Below are 12,941 nucleotides of genomic sequence, written 5' to 3' on the forward strand. Positions count from 1 at the left end.
ACGTCAAACACCCAGATCACGTGACAACCGGCAGCTATTTCTGATTCAATAAATAAACTATTAACAGCTGAAAGTGCAAGGCACCTGGAAGTAGGAGAGAGTTGTGTGGTCAGAGGCATTGGTACAATGGATGTCCTGGCGCTACCTCCGGCATGCGGCCAAAGCCATCCAGGTGCTAAGAGCCGCGCTCGGCCCCGACTCCACTAGGTGTGACGAGGAGGTTGAAGCGTGCGGAGCCATCCCGTCCGAACTGACCCCCGTTCCGGACGGAGTTCCTCCTCGGCGCCAAACCCCGGAACCTCCCTCGGGGGGCCGCGCCTCACAACTTGAGCCGTCTCTCGGAAATTCCCTCCGTGCCGTTTCACACCGCGCGGAGGGATTTCCTGTAGGGCTGCTCCTGCGACCTCTCCACTTCCTCACCCTGGCGTACCATCCTGCCGTCCGGCGGAGGCAGGGGTCCCCAGTGGAGGGCTCTCTACTCGGGGATCCTCCCGTGTTACGTCGGGGATCTGGGGTGGAGAGTGTTGCACGGAGCAGTCGCGTGCAATCGGTGTTTACGCCATTTTACGGACACCCAGGCCGCTTGCAATTTCTGCCGCCTGGAGGAGTCCGTGTTTCACATGTACACTGGGTGTGCGAGACTGCAGCCCCTGTTTCATTATTTGGAGGGGCTGCTCCTCAAGTTCTGGCTGCACTTCAGTCCCACGCTCCTGATCTTTGGCCGCCCGGTGAGGAGGGGGGGTGGGCAGGTCGGTGGACGTCCTCGTGGGCCTGCTCCTGGGCCTGTCCAAGGTGGCCATCCACAGGTCCAGGTTGCTCGTGGCCCGTGGGGGCGGTCGCTCGGCCTGTCTGCCTCTCTTCCGCGGAATGCTCCGCGCCCGGGTGGCCCCGGAGATGGAGCACGCGGTGTCTGCCGGTACGCTTGAGGCTTTCCGCGACCGGTGGGCACCGCAGGGGCTGGAGTGTATCCTGGACGAGGGAAATAAAATTTTAATTTGATACTTGGATTTGTTTCTTTTGATTTTTTGTATTAAAGCACACCCTACACCTCCCCTTCTTATAAAAGGGGGGCCTAAAATCACAAAAAGAAAAAAAAAGTGTCCCAATCAGCCTGAGGCAGAGTCCGAGACCCACGGGCTCTGGAACATCAAGTCGCATTCGCACGGCTCACACGGAGAAAAAAAAGAAAAGAAAAAAAAGAGAAAAAAAAACAATACCGCACTCCGATTGGACGGCGCCGGCACTCCATCGGACGCTCGCGGACCGGATACGTCAACACACATTTACGTCAAACACCCAGATCACGTGACAACCTGCAGCTTTCCGTGACCGGTGGGCACTGCAGGGGCTGGAGTGCATCCTAGTCAAGAATAATAAAATTTTAATTTGACGCTTGTTTTGGTTTTTTCTTTGGGTTTTTCACACATAATCACACCCTAAACCCCCCCTTCTTATAAAAGGGGGGCCCAAAAACACAAAAAAACGAAGGGAAAAAAAGGAAAAAGAGTCGAAAAAAAAAGAATGAGTCGCTTATAAAAAACCTGGCTGCTCTTCCATCCCACACTCCTGAGCTGAGTGCAGTGGGAAAAAAAATAAACTATTTACGAATGGAGGGAACAACTGAAAGTGCAAGGCACCTGGAAGTAGGAGAGAGTTGTGTGGCCAGAGGCATTGGTACAATGGATGTCCTGGCGCTACCTCCGGCATGCGGCCAAAGCCATCCAGGTGCTAAGAGCCGCGCTCGGCCCCGACTCCACTAGGTGTGTCGCGGAGGCTCAAGCATGTGGAGCGATCCCGTCCGATCTGACCCTCGTTCGGGCGGAATTCCTCGTCGGCCCCAGGCCCCGAAACCTCCCTCGGAGGGCTGTGCCTCACAACTTGAGCCGTCTCTCAGAAATCCCTCCCATTACATTTCACTCTGCGCGGAGGAGTTTCCTGTACGGGCTGCTCCTGCACGCCCTCCACTTTCTCGCCATTGTCTCTCGTTCGGACACGCCCTGGCGTACCATCTTACCGTCTGGCAGAGGCGGGGTTCCCCAATGGAGGGCTCTCTACTTGGGGGTCCTCCCCTGTGCCATTGGGGATCTGGCATGGAGAGTGTTGCACGGAGCAGTTGCCACAAACAGGCTTTTAAGCAATTTCACGGACTCCCAGGCCACCTGCAATTACTGCGGCCTGGTTGAATCCGTGTTCCATTTATTCACAGGGTGTGGGAGGCTGCAGCCCCTGTTCCACTATTTAAAGGGGCTGCTCCTCAAGTTCTGGTTGCACTTCAGTCCCACACTCCTGATCTTTGGCCACCCAGTGAGGTGGAGGAGCAGGCAAGTCGGGGGACGTCCTCGTTGGTCTGCTCCTGGGTTTGTCCAAAGTGGTCATCTACAGGTCCAGGCTAGATGCGCCCCATGGGGACGGTTGCTCCGACTCTTTGCCTCTCTTCCACGGCATTCTCCGCGCCCGGGTGGCCCTGGAGAAGGAGCACAGGGTGTCTGCTGGTATGCTTGAGGCTTTCCCTGACCAGTGGGCACCGCAGAGGCTGGAGTGCATCCTTGATCAATATAATAAAATTATTATTCGACTTTGTTTATTATTTGGCTTTGATTTTGATTTTTAGAAAATAAAACACACCCTAACCCCCTCTTCTTATAAAAGGGGGCCTAAACAGACACACAAAAAAAGAATAAAACAACAACAACTTGCCCCTCACGAATCTTTATATAAAAAGTAACTACACAAAAAAGAAAAAAAAGAAAATAAATAAACTATTTACATATGGAGAGAACAACTGAAGGTGCAAGGCACCTGGAAGTAGGAGAGAGTTGTGTAGCCAAATGTCCTGGCACAATCTCCAACATGCGGCCAAAGCCATCTAGGTGCTAAGAACCGCACTCGGCCCCGACTCCACTAGATATGTCGAGGAGGCTCAAACATGTGGAGCGATCCCATCCAATCTGACCCCCTGCTCGGACGTAATTTCTCATCAGCGCCAGGCCCCGAAACCTCCCTCGGGAACCTGCGCCTCACAACTTGAGCCGTCTCTCGAAAATTCCCTCCGTGCCGTTTCATTCTGCGCAGAGAGGTTTCCTGGATAGGCTACTCCTGCACAATCTCCACTTCATTGCCCTCGTGTCCCGTCTGGATACACCTTGGCATACCATCTGCAGGGATCTCTACGCAGGATTCCTCCCCTTCACCATTCGGGATCTGGGGTGGAAAGTGTTGCACGCAGCAGTCATGTCAAATAGGTTTTTAAGCTACTTCACAGACTCCCAGGCTGCCTGTGACTATTTCGGCCTGGATGAGTCTGTGTTCCATGTATATATGGAGTATGAGAGGCTGCATTATTTGAAGGGGCTGCTCCTCAATTCCTGGCTGCACATCAGGCTCATGCTCCTGATCTTTGGTCACCTGGTGCAGAGGGGGACGGGCGAGTTGGAGGACCTCCTCGTGGGTCTGCTCCTGGGCCTGGCCAAATTGGCCATCCACAGGTTCAGGTTGGACACGGCCCGTGGGGATGGTCACTCTGGCTGCCTGTCACTCTTCTGCAGCTTTTTCCGTGGCTGGGTGGCCCTGGAGAAGGAGCAGGCAGTGTCTGCCAGCACACCTGAGTCCTTCCGCGACCGGTGGACACCGCAGGGACTGGAGTGCACTGTGGATAGGGATATTATTATTATTTAATTTGATAAGTTTCCTTTGTCCTTTTTATGATTTGGATGTTTTTTGCTTGTGCCCCTCTAAAAAAGGGGCACGTTTGTTAGTTTATTAGGGTTGATGACACTAGGGCAACCCAGTGTCTCCTTATTGGCTAATTAAAGAAGCATGGAGAGAGTTGAAGGCAAGAAGCTATAAATCATGTATCACAGAAGGAGTCTATTTGACCCATCCTGCCTGTGCTTCTCTTTGAAGGAGCTATTCCCTGCCCTTTCCTCCATCTTTGAAATCTCTATCCCTTTTAAAAGTTATTATGGATTCTGCTTCAACTATTGTTTCTGGTAAAAACAAATTCTCCTAACCTCTCCCTTTATTTATCCTAAATTCATGCCCTCTAGTTACGACCAGTGGAAATAGTTTTTCCTATTTTTAGCTAGGTTTACATCAAGTTTTGGTTTTAAAACCTGAAAGGAAGAACCAGGGAGGTAATTAGTTCCACAGTTTTGAAATCCTGAGAATGACGAAATTAGAGTCTCAGCAAATTTGTCAAACTCTTCACTTTGCACTGTGGGACAAAAACCCTTAAAGTGTGTAACACTTTCTGAGCCATTGTCTGAGGCTGAACCAGACCGTTTGCAACTTTGGCGTCCTATTTGACCCTGAGATGAGCTTCCGCTCCATCACCAATTCCGCCTACTTCCATCTCTGTAACATCGCTCGTCTCTGCCCCGCCTCAGCTCACCTGCTGCTGAAACCCTCGTCCGTGTCTTTGTTACCTCTGGACTTGACTATTCCAATGCTCTCCTGGCCAGCCTCTCACCTTCAACCCTCCATAAACTTGAGTTCATTCAAAACTCTGCTGCCCATATCCTAATTTGCACCAAGTCCCGTTCTCCCATCACCCCTGTGCTCGCTGACCTACATTGGCTCCCGGTCTGGGAACGCCTCGATTTTAAAATTCTCATCATTGTTTTCAAATCCCTCCATGGCCTCGCCCCTCCCTATCTCTGTAACCTCCTCCAGCCCTATAACCCTCTGAAATCTCTGTACTCCTCCAATTTTTGCCTCTTGCGCATTCCGGATTTTAACCGCTCCACCATTGGCGGCCGTGCCTTCAGCTGCCTAGGTCCAAAGCTCTGGAATTCCCTCCCTAAACTGCTCCGCCTTTCTACCTCTCCCTCCTCCTTAAAGACGCCCCTTAAAACCACCTCTTTGACCAAGCTTTTGGTCACCTGTCCTAATGTCTCCTTATGTGGCTCGGTGTCAAATTTTGTTTGATAACGCTCCTGTGAAGCGCCTTGGGACATTTCACTTTGTTAATGATGCTATATAATTGCAAGTTGTCGTTGAACAATATGAGACACTGATGCACAAAAGTTAGACATAATTTTTTCAGTAAAACCCAACTCTCACTGTATCATCAGTATGAAGTTAGGATTTTTTTTTAAATCACTGGTAGATTTTAGGTACAGCTCTTGTTATATTGGTACAATTTTAATCCATATGTTAGAAGACTGGTCTCCATTAACTACGCATTACTACAAAGGTCCACAATTCTGCTACCAAAATAAGGGGTCAGATTTACCAGTGTAAATGCTGGGAGCCAGTTTGTTTTTTTTAATATTTGTTCTCAGCTTTTAGACAAGGCTGCATTTATTGTCCATCCCCAGTTGCCTTGGGAAGGTAGTAGGCTGCCTTCTTGAAGTAGCAATTATTTGGCAAGTGAGTGACTTGTTAGGCCACTTTGACATTAGGAGTCAATCATGTGGTGTGGGGCTGAAGTTCTGTATTGGCCAAACTGGGAAAAGGTGTCAAGTGGGTTTTTATGACAATCCAGCAGCTTTCATGATCATTTTTTTTGGTGCCAACCTACAACTTTATCAGATTTATTGAATACAGATTTACAACTTGCCCTGGTGGGATATTAACTCTTTTACTTACTCTGGGTTAGTAATCCCGTACCATAACCAATACGTGAGTCTCCTAGATTCTGAATTAAAACTGCACTCATGTATAAGAAGTTTTACTGTACCATTTTATTTGTTCCTCTCTTGGGATAGCAGCGTCAATGCAACATTCATTTCCATTTATAATTGTTATCAGTTACTGGTCCCCTAATACCTGCTTGTCTCCAATGTGAAATAAGGAAAACTGATTGTTAGTCACGTGCATGAAGTGTCAGATATAGTAACCTACTGCTCCAGAGATTACTAAATAAATTAATTTTGTTATCTTTTAGTTATATGAGAGTTTACATGCTTTCTCATGTAATAATAAAAATGGAATTACAAAGTATTTGTTGCTTTGTACATTGCACTAAACATACAGTCACATAGACTGAAGGCCCTTTACAGTCATATAATTCTTCGTACTGGGCATGCTTCCAATTTGGCCGACTTGTAGTCTATCCTTGCCAGGCAGCTCAGGTCACACGGCGTGAGATCTCTTGCTGGGTATGGGTCGGAGCAATGCCTGGCACCTGAAGAGAGCGAGGGGTTTTGTAGGGATTGTTGTAGCTGAAAGTGGACATGCAGAAATGGCAGATGATGTACAGCTTGTCTGTGACCATCAGCACCACATAATGCACTTTCCTTTCAGCTGTAATAGTGGGGCTGGTTTACCCACTCATCCGCTGTAACTTCAGCAAAAGGGCTACAGAAACGCCAGAAAAATGGTGTTAACAGTGCTTACACTGTTTTTCTGGGCATTCCATGGCTCTTCTGCCAAGGTTGCAGTGGACAAGCAGGAGAACCCCCCTTGAAACTTCCCCTCCTGTGTAGTTATTTTAAGGCAATCCACAATGCTACCAATTTGATTCTGAAAAGCAAGGCTTACGGTGGGTCCTGGGAGGGATCAAGGGTATCCTCTGCACCCATAGCTTAGGACACATCTGTGAACACCAGCTGAATGCAGGTAAAATGAGGTGCATGCCACACTACCATCAAACACGCCATTTGATGATGTAGGTGACTTCAATATAGCATCCAGAAAATTTCTTGGTTTCGTTGTCGTCTATTGCATGCTGCATAAATTTGCCTTGCAAAGAGGCATCATTATGGAGGCCACAGAGATTGAAGGGCCACAAGTACAGCAAGGCAGTGGAAGAACCCAGCAGAAGAAAACTCTCTGCTGCTAGCTAGAAAAATTTGTGCAGCTGTTACACAAGAGGCCACCTTCCCTGAAAATGTGCGCCCTGCTTTAACAATCCTGTTTGCATCATCCCCACACCATTTACATATGACAGTGCCTTGCCTTTTCAACCCAACTCACAAATCTACTGTTTATTTCCCCTGATGAAACCAGCTTCCAAACCTTGCTCAGAATATTTTATGCACAAACAACTGTAGTGCCATCATATTTTTAATCTCCAAGCATTGTGTGCCTACTGTTTTCTACCATAGTGTTTCTCTTTGGTGACAGGGTGTAAAGTATCTCCTCTTGATCTTAATATGGCGCTTCATCTAGCAGCTCCCACATTGGCATGATTGTGTGAGGTGACTGACTGCTGTGTGTTAATGGGAGCTTCCTGGGATTGAGCTGGCCCTTGCCTCACAGCAACTCTACCCTGAAATGGATTTGCTATAGGCTGCAGCATCTGTACAACTGCCACATTCCTGTCATTGCCACCCTGGCAATGTGGGTGGGATTTATTCTCCCTCCTCTAAAGGTGCTTCAAGCCAGAAATAGTAGAGGCCAGATGCTTCTCTCTGGCCCAGGAGAGGATGGCTGCATTAAACTGCTGCAGCAGCAGAACTTTCCCATAATCCCTTTAACAGACTCCTTGGTGCAGGAAGAAACTCCACCAGAGGCCCGTCAAAAGATATAATGAAGCCGACCTTGGGAAATGTGCCGTGGTCAGCTGTGCAATTGTCGGGTGGGTGGGTTCCTGCATTGACACACTTACGGCAGGGTAGCCACTGAAAAATGAAATCTCAGGTGTTTTTGGCAGTACTCTGAGAATCCATGACTGCCCTTAGAGCCTTCAGAATAGAGGAGGGAAATCACTGCAAATGTCCCTGGAGCTGCCATATGCTCCATGATGGATTGCAGTGTTGTGAAGCCATCTAGCATGGTACTTCACACACAGCTACTATATTCCTTCACCTGCGTTGCCACCTCCAGCACACTGGCATGACCCCAGTGCTCACACCGAGGCTTGTTGCTCAATAAGCATCCTTCTTATAAAAGCAGGGTTCTACAGTAGAATGCAAGCTGTTCCCCCATCCCCAACAGCAAGTTCTTCATCCTCCTTCTCTGTCACCACCAGCTGCTCCTGCTTACTCTGCTATTTGTCTCACCCAGTGCATTCCCCTCTACTTCATTCTCTAAAGCCCTTGGATGGATGTAGCTGAGCTGCTTCTTGTGGCAAAGGCGGATACATTAGGGTCTGGCTTTTCTTACTCAGCCAAATCTCGAGAAAGAAAAGAGGAAGGCAGGTTGCAATTGTAGTCCTAATGAGCAGACTTCACATCCAACTTATGGTACGAGCGATATGGTACAGGGCATCATAGTACACTTTCTGATCATTAATGAGGGGTATAGTATGATGAGAAGACGGAGAAGAAGGAAGCAGAAACTCATGAACCCAGAGCTAGGTCCTAGCTTCCTACTTCCCTGTCACCACACCATCTTCTTTCCAATGTTCTCAAAACCCAGCACCATCCTCCCAATACTACCTAACTACATGGCAAACCCCAAATCTGTTACACGCAATACCTAAATCTACCTCCTACCTAGAGTTCCCAACCCTCCAGCTTTCGGCGGGAGTTTCCCGGAATCGGGAGCTCCTCCCCCCAGGCGCTGCTTCCAGCAGCCCGACGGATCAACTCTTTAAATTTGCCGCCGCAGTGCGCCCCTCCGTTCCTGACATCACTGGCGGCTGATTAGAGAAGCCTTCGGCTCGGTGACCTCACCTGTCCACTGCCGCAGAGAGCCGTGACTGAGTGGTGTGTCAGAGACAGTCGGGGGCTGGTGAAGAGTCTGGAATAAAGAGGGAGGGAGGGGTGAGGGTGGGGACTCGGGAATAGGAGGTACTGGGAAATCAAGGGGGCTTGGAAATGGGGTGTCGACAATCGGGGGCGGGGAGGGAGTCTAGGAAATTGACTCTTCTCACCTGAGGATTTAATAATTGTAAACAATTTTACAACACCAAGTTATAGTCCAGCAATTTTATTTTAAATTCACAAGCTTTCGGAGGCTTCCTCCTTCCTCAGGTAAATGTTCAGGAGCTCCTCGAAGCCTACGCATTTATACATATAGAACAATACATGGTGTTTACAGAATGCCCCTGCAACTGCCCGTTGCCAAGGCAATCACCGTGTTCAGACAGAGAGGTGTCACCTGCAGAACCCCCGAATACACATTCAACAAAAAAACAAACAGGAAAAAAAAACAGAGAGAGGCAGAAACATCCGGAAGGCAGAGAAAGCCAGCAAATGACCCATTATATTAAAAACAGATAACATTTGTTCGCTGGTGGGGTAACGTGTAGCGTGACATGAACCCAAGATCCCGGTTGAGGCCGTCCTCATGGGTGCGGAACTTGGCTATCAATTTCTGCTCGACGATTTTGCGTTGTCGTGTGTCTCGAAGGCCGCCTTGGAGTACGCTTACCCGAAGGTCGGTGGATGAATGTCCATGACTGCTGAAGTGTTCCCCGACTGGGAGGGAACCCTCCTGTTTGGCGATTGTTGCGCGGTGTCCGTTCATCCGTTGTCGCAGCGTCTGCATGGTCTCGCCAATGTACCATGCTCTGGGGCATCCTTTCCTGCAACGTATGAGGTAGACAACGTTGGCCGAGTCACAGGAGTATGAACCATGCACCTGGTGGGTGGTGTCCTCTCGTGTGATGGTGGTATCTGTGTCGATGATCTGGCATGTCTTGCAGAGGTTACCGTGGCAGGGTTGTGTGGTGTCGTGGACACTGTTCTCTTGAAAGCTAGGTAATTTGCTGCGAACGATGGTCTGTTTGAGGTTGGGTGGCTGTTTAAAGGCGAGTAGTGGAGGTGTGGGGATGGCCATAGCGAGGTGTTTGTCCTCATTGATGACATGTTGAAGGCTGCGGAGAACATGGCGTAGTTTCTCCGCTCCGGGGAAGTACTGGACGACAAAGGGTACTCTGTTGGTTGCGTCCCGTGTTAGTCTCCTGAGGAGGTCTATGCGATTTTTTGCTGTGGCCCGTCGGAACTGTCGATCGATGAGTCGATCGACTGTTTTCAACTCCCACCCAGTTTTCAACTGTTTTCAACTCCCACCCATCCCCAACCCACCCGTTCTTAGGGTTTCAAATCACCCCCCACATGTCAAAACCGTCCGGTACAGACTGGCCTGAACCAAACCGAGAGATTGTACAAAGGGCAGCAGGCTCAGTGTTTGAGGCACTTCTCATAGGGCACATCGTCCTGAACTCAGCTGAATGCTAACATTTCTAAACCACTCCCTGGGCTCAGTCTCAATAAAGGAAAGTTTTCATAGAATTATAGAAATTACAGCACAGAAATAGGTCCTCAGTGCAATTGCCTTGGCAACGGGCAGTTGCAGGGGCATTCTGTAAACACCATGTATTGTTCTATATGTATAAATGCGTAGGCTTCGAGGAGCTCCTGAACATTTACCTGAGGAAGGAGGAAGCCTCCGAAAGCTTGTGAATGTAAAATAAAATTGCTGGACTATAACTTGGTGTTGTAAAATTGTTTACAATTGTCAACCCCAGTCCATCACCGGCATCTCCACATCATGACTACCGAGGATTTAATATCCAGCCAATTGAGGTAACTGAGAGGCAGGCGGGTTTTGCATTCATCAAGTGCCTCTTCTAATTCTTATTCAGAGTTCTCCACACTTTCATACTATAGCTTAGAAGAATTTGAAATCCAATCATTAATGTTTTCTATTGTATTTCTAAGGACTAGCTCAAGGGATGTTTTGAAGTAGCTCACCTCTTCTCTATTGGTATGGAGATGGGGGAAAGTGGCTCGGAAGGAGAGAGGGAGACTGGAGACTCTGGGGAAGAGATGGAGACTGGGGAATGGGGGTTCTAGGGAGATATGGAGACTGAGAAATGGGGGTTCTGGGTGCAAGGGAGACTGGGGATGGGGGATTGGGAGATGGGAGGTTGGGGGAGATTTGGGGAATGGGGGAGAGAAGAAGACACTGGGTTGGGGGATTGGGGCTCAAGCAGGGGGGAAGAATAGGGTGGTGGTGGGTGTGAGAACCAGCATTTCCTGTAGAGCAGAGAGCAGTAGCAGCAGCAGCAATGTGGTGAGTGGGAATAGCATTGAGAGAGGAGCAGCCAATAAAGAGGCGAGTGAAACCTGGGGACTTTACTGTGTGCAAATAGTGAAAGATTGTTTCCATTGGTGGGTGAATGGGGAACTAGGGAATGGAAACCAAGGATTCTCACTGGAAGAACCAAAGTGGGGAGGAGGAAAGTTCTTGAACTGAGGGCTATTAGACTGTGGAATCCTTCACCACATGTAGCTATTGAGGGAGAAACTAAAACTTAATTTAAAAGGCAATGGGATAAATATTTGTAAAGAGGGAAACTAAAAGGTTCTGGGGGGAATGGGAATGGTGCACCAGCACTGAGGACCTATTTCTGTGCTGTAATTTCTATAATTCTATGAAAACTTTCCTTTATTGAGACTGAGCCCAGGGAGTGGTTTAGAAATGTTAGCATTCAGCTGAGTTCAGGACGATGTGCCCTATGAGAAGTGCCTCAAACACTGAGCCTGCTGCCCTTTGTACAATCTCTCGGTTTGGTTCAGGCCAGTCTGTACCGGACGGTTTTGACATGTGGGGGGTGATTTGAAACCCTAAGAACGGGTGGGTTGGGGATGGGTGGGAATTGAAAACAGTTGTTTTTTGGGGTCCGACCGCAACCCGGCTTTACTTCCGGGTTTAACTTCAGTGCGGAAAGAACAGGCTTCCCACTGGGAATGCCAAGTTCAAAAATTTTGTGGTTACAACCCAAAAAAACAACTGTTTTCAACTCCCTCCCGCCCCCAACCCAACCATTCTTGGGGTTTAAAATCACCCCCGTGAAGTCCAAGTACAGATCAGTTCTGACTGAGATTTCCAGTTCAGAGTTATCACCTTTGTACGGAACCAGAGTCCAAGGAGCTAGGAAGAGAGATGGGGCCTATTAAAACTGGTTATAAATTGGGGATCCTGACTGCACCTTGTGCAGTGCAGGGGATTTTTGGCTATGGTTTCAGGATGAATATCAGTGGGTTATAGGATTAATACTAGTTACAGGTAGGATATGAGGGCATTACACTTATTACTACCAGTTACATATAGACTATCAGTGAGTTATTCTATTGCTGTTGGTTATGAGTGGAATCTGAGTGTTACCAGTATTGCTTAGTATGTACCTTTACAAGGTGAATGCCCTAGCTAACACTTTTTTTGGAGTCATGTGATCAAACTTCCAGGAATGCCTCCAACCAGAGTTGGCAACTCGACTCCTCCCTAATCTTTCCTAATTCCATGAGCTTTAAAAAAAGGTAAAAGCTAAAATTAACCAGCTACTTAGATGAATAATAAAGGCCAAACAATGTCAAGGGAGATCTTATAGTATTATGAAAATTTACAGATCTGGTAATATGGAATAATGCTGGATCCATGTTTTTACTGTATTGCCTTTTCTGAATTGACAGCTAAAAGATTTTTTTAAATTCAATTCCGTTGTGTTACACTTTCGATTTCTGATTCGTTTTCTCAATACTTGATGTATTTTGCCCGGCAACTGCTTTTTTTTAGGGCCCTCAAGATTTTCCATTACCAAGGTGGAGGAGTTGTAGATTCAAGCCAGGGGCACATGATCAACCTCGAGCCTCTGCGGGGGACACCTTTACCAAGATGGCTGCCCTATGACTTCAGCGGGTCACGTGATTCGTTTTAATACAACCCTTGTGGTGTCTTCTCGGGTCAGAAACCGAATCGGGGAATCAAAACCGAAACTGACGGGGCGGTGGTGGGTAGCAGCTTTATAAAGGAGGCGACTGCGTGGCTGGTGCTCAGATATCGCTGGACAGACCGATTGTAAATCGGAGCGATTGTTGTGTGTTTTTTTTTTGCTTAAAGTGACATTTTGTTTTTAAATGGACCCGTTCGGTTCATTGTTGTCGCCATCGCTTAGCAGCATCACGGTGTGAACCAGAAGTGAAGGGAGCAGAGAGAGAGAGAAAATAAACAAGGTAAGCCCTTCTCCTCAATGATCAATCAGACAGAGGGTGCCAACTGGTATTAATTTTGTAGAGCGGGTTACAAGGGGCACGGGTCGAACGTTT

At 48.1% G+C, this 12,941-nt stretch overlaps 1 protein-coding gene across 1 annotated transcript in view; it reads left to right on the forward strand.

Annotated features, from left to right (window-relative positions):
• Window positions 1–12,583: 12,583 nt before the first annotated feature.
• LOC137335305 (NFX1-type zinc finger-containing protein 1-like) overlaps window positions 12,584–12,941 on the forward strand; it is a 31,199-nt gene continuing 30,841 nt past the window's right edge. Inside the window, exon 1 of the mRNA XM_068000615.1 lies at window positions 12,584–12,848. The gene's annotated coding sequence lies outside the window, so the exon portion shown is untranslated. The remainder of the gene's footprint in view (window positions 12,849–12,941) is intronic.

This window comes from Heptranchias perlo, chromosome 19, assembly GCF_035084215.1.
Source record: "Heptranchias perlo isolate sHepPer1 chromosome 19, sHepPer1.hap1, whole genome shotgun sequence".
NCBI classification, from domain to species: Eukaryota; Metazoa; Chordata; class Chondrichthyes; order Hexanchiformes; family Hexanchidae; genus Heptranchias; species Heptranchias perlo.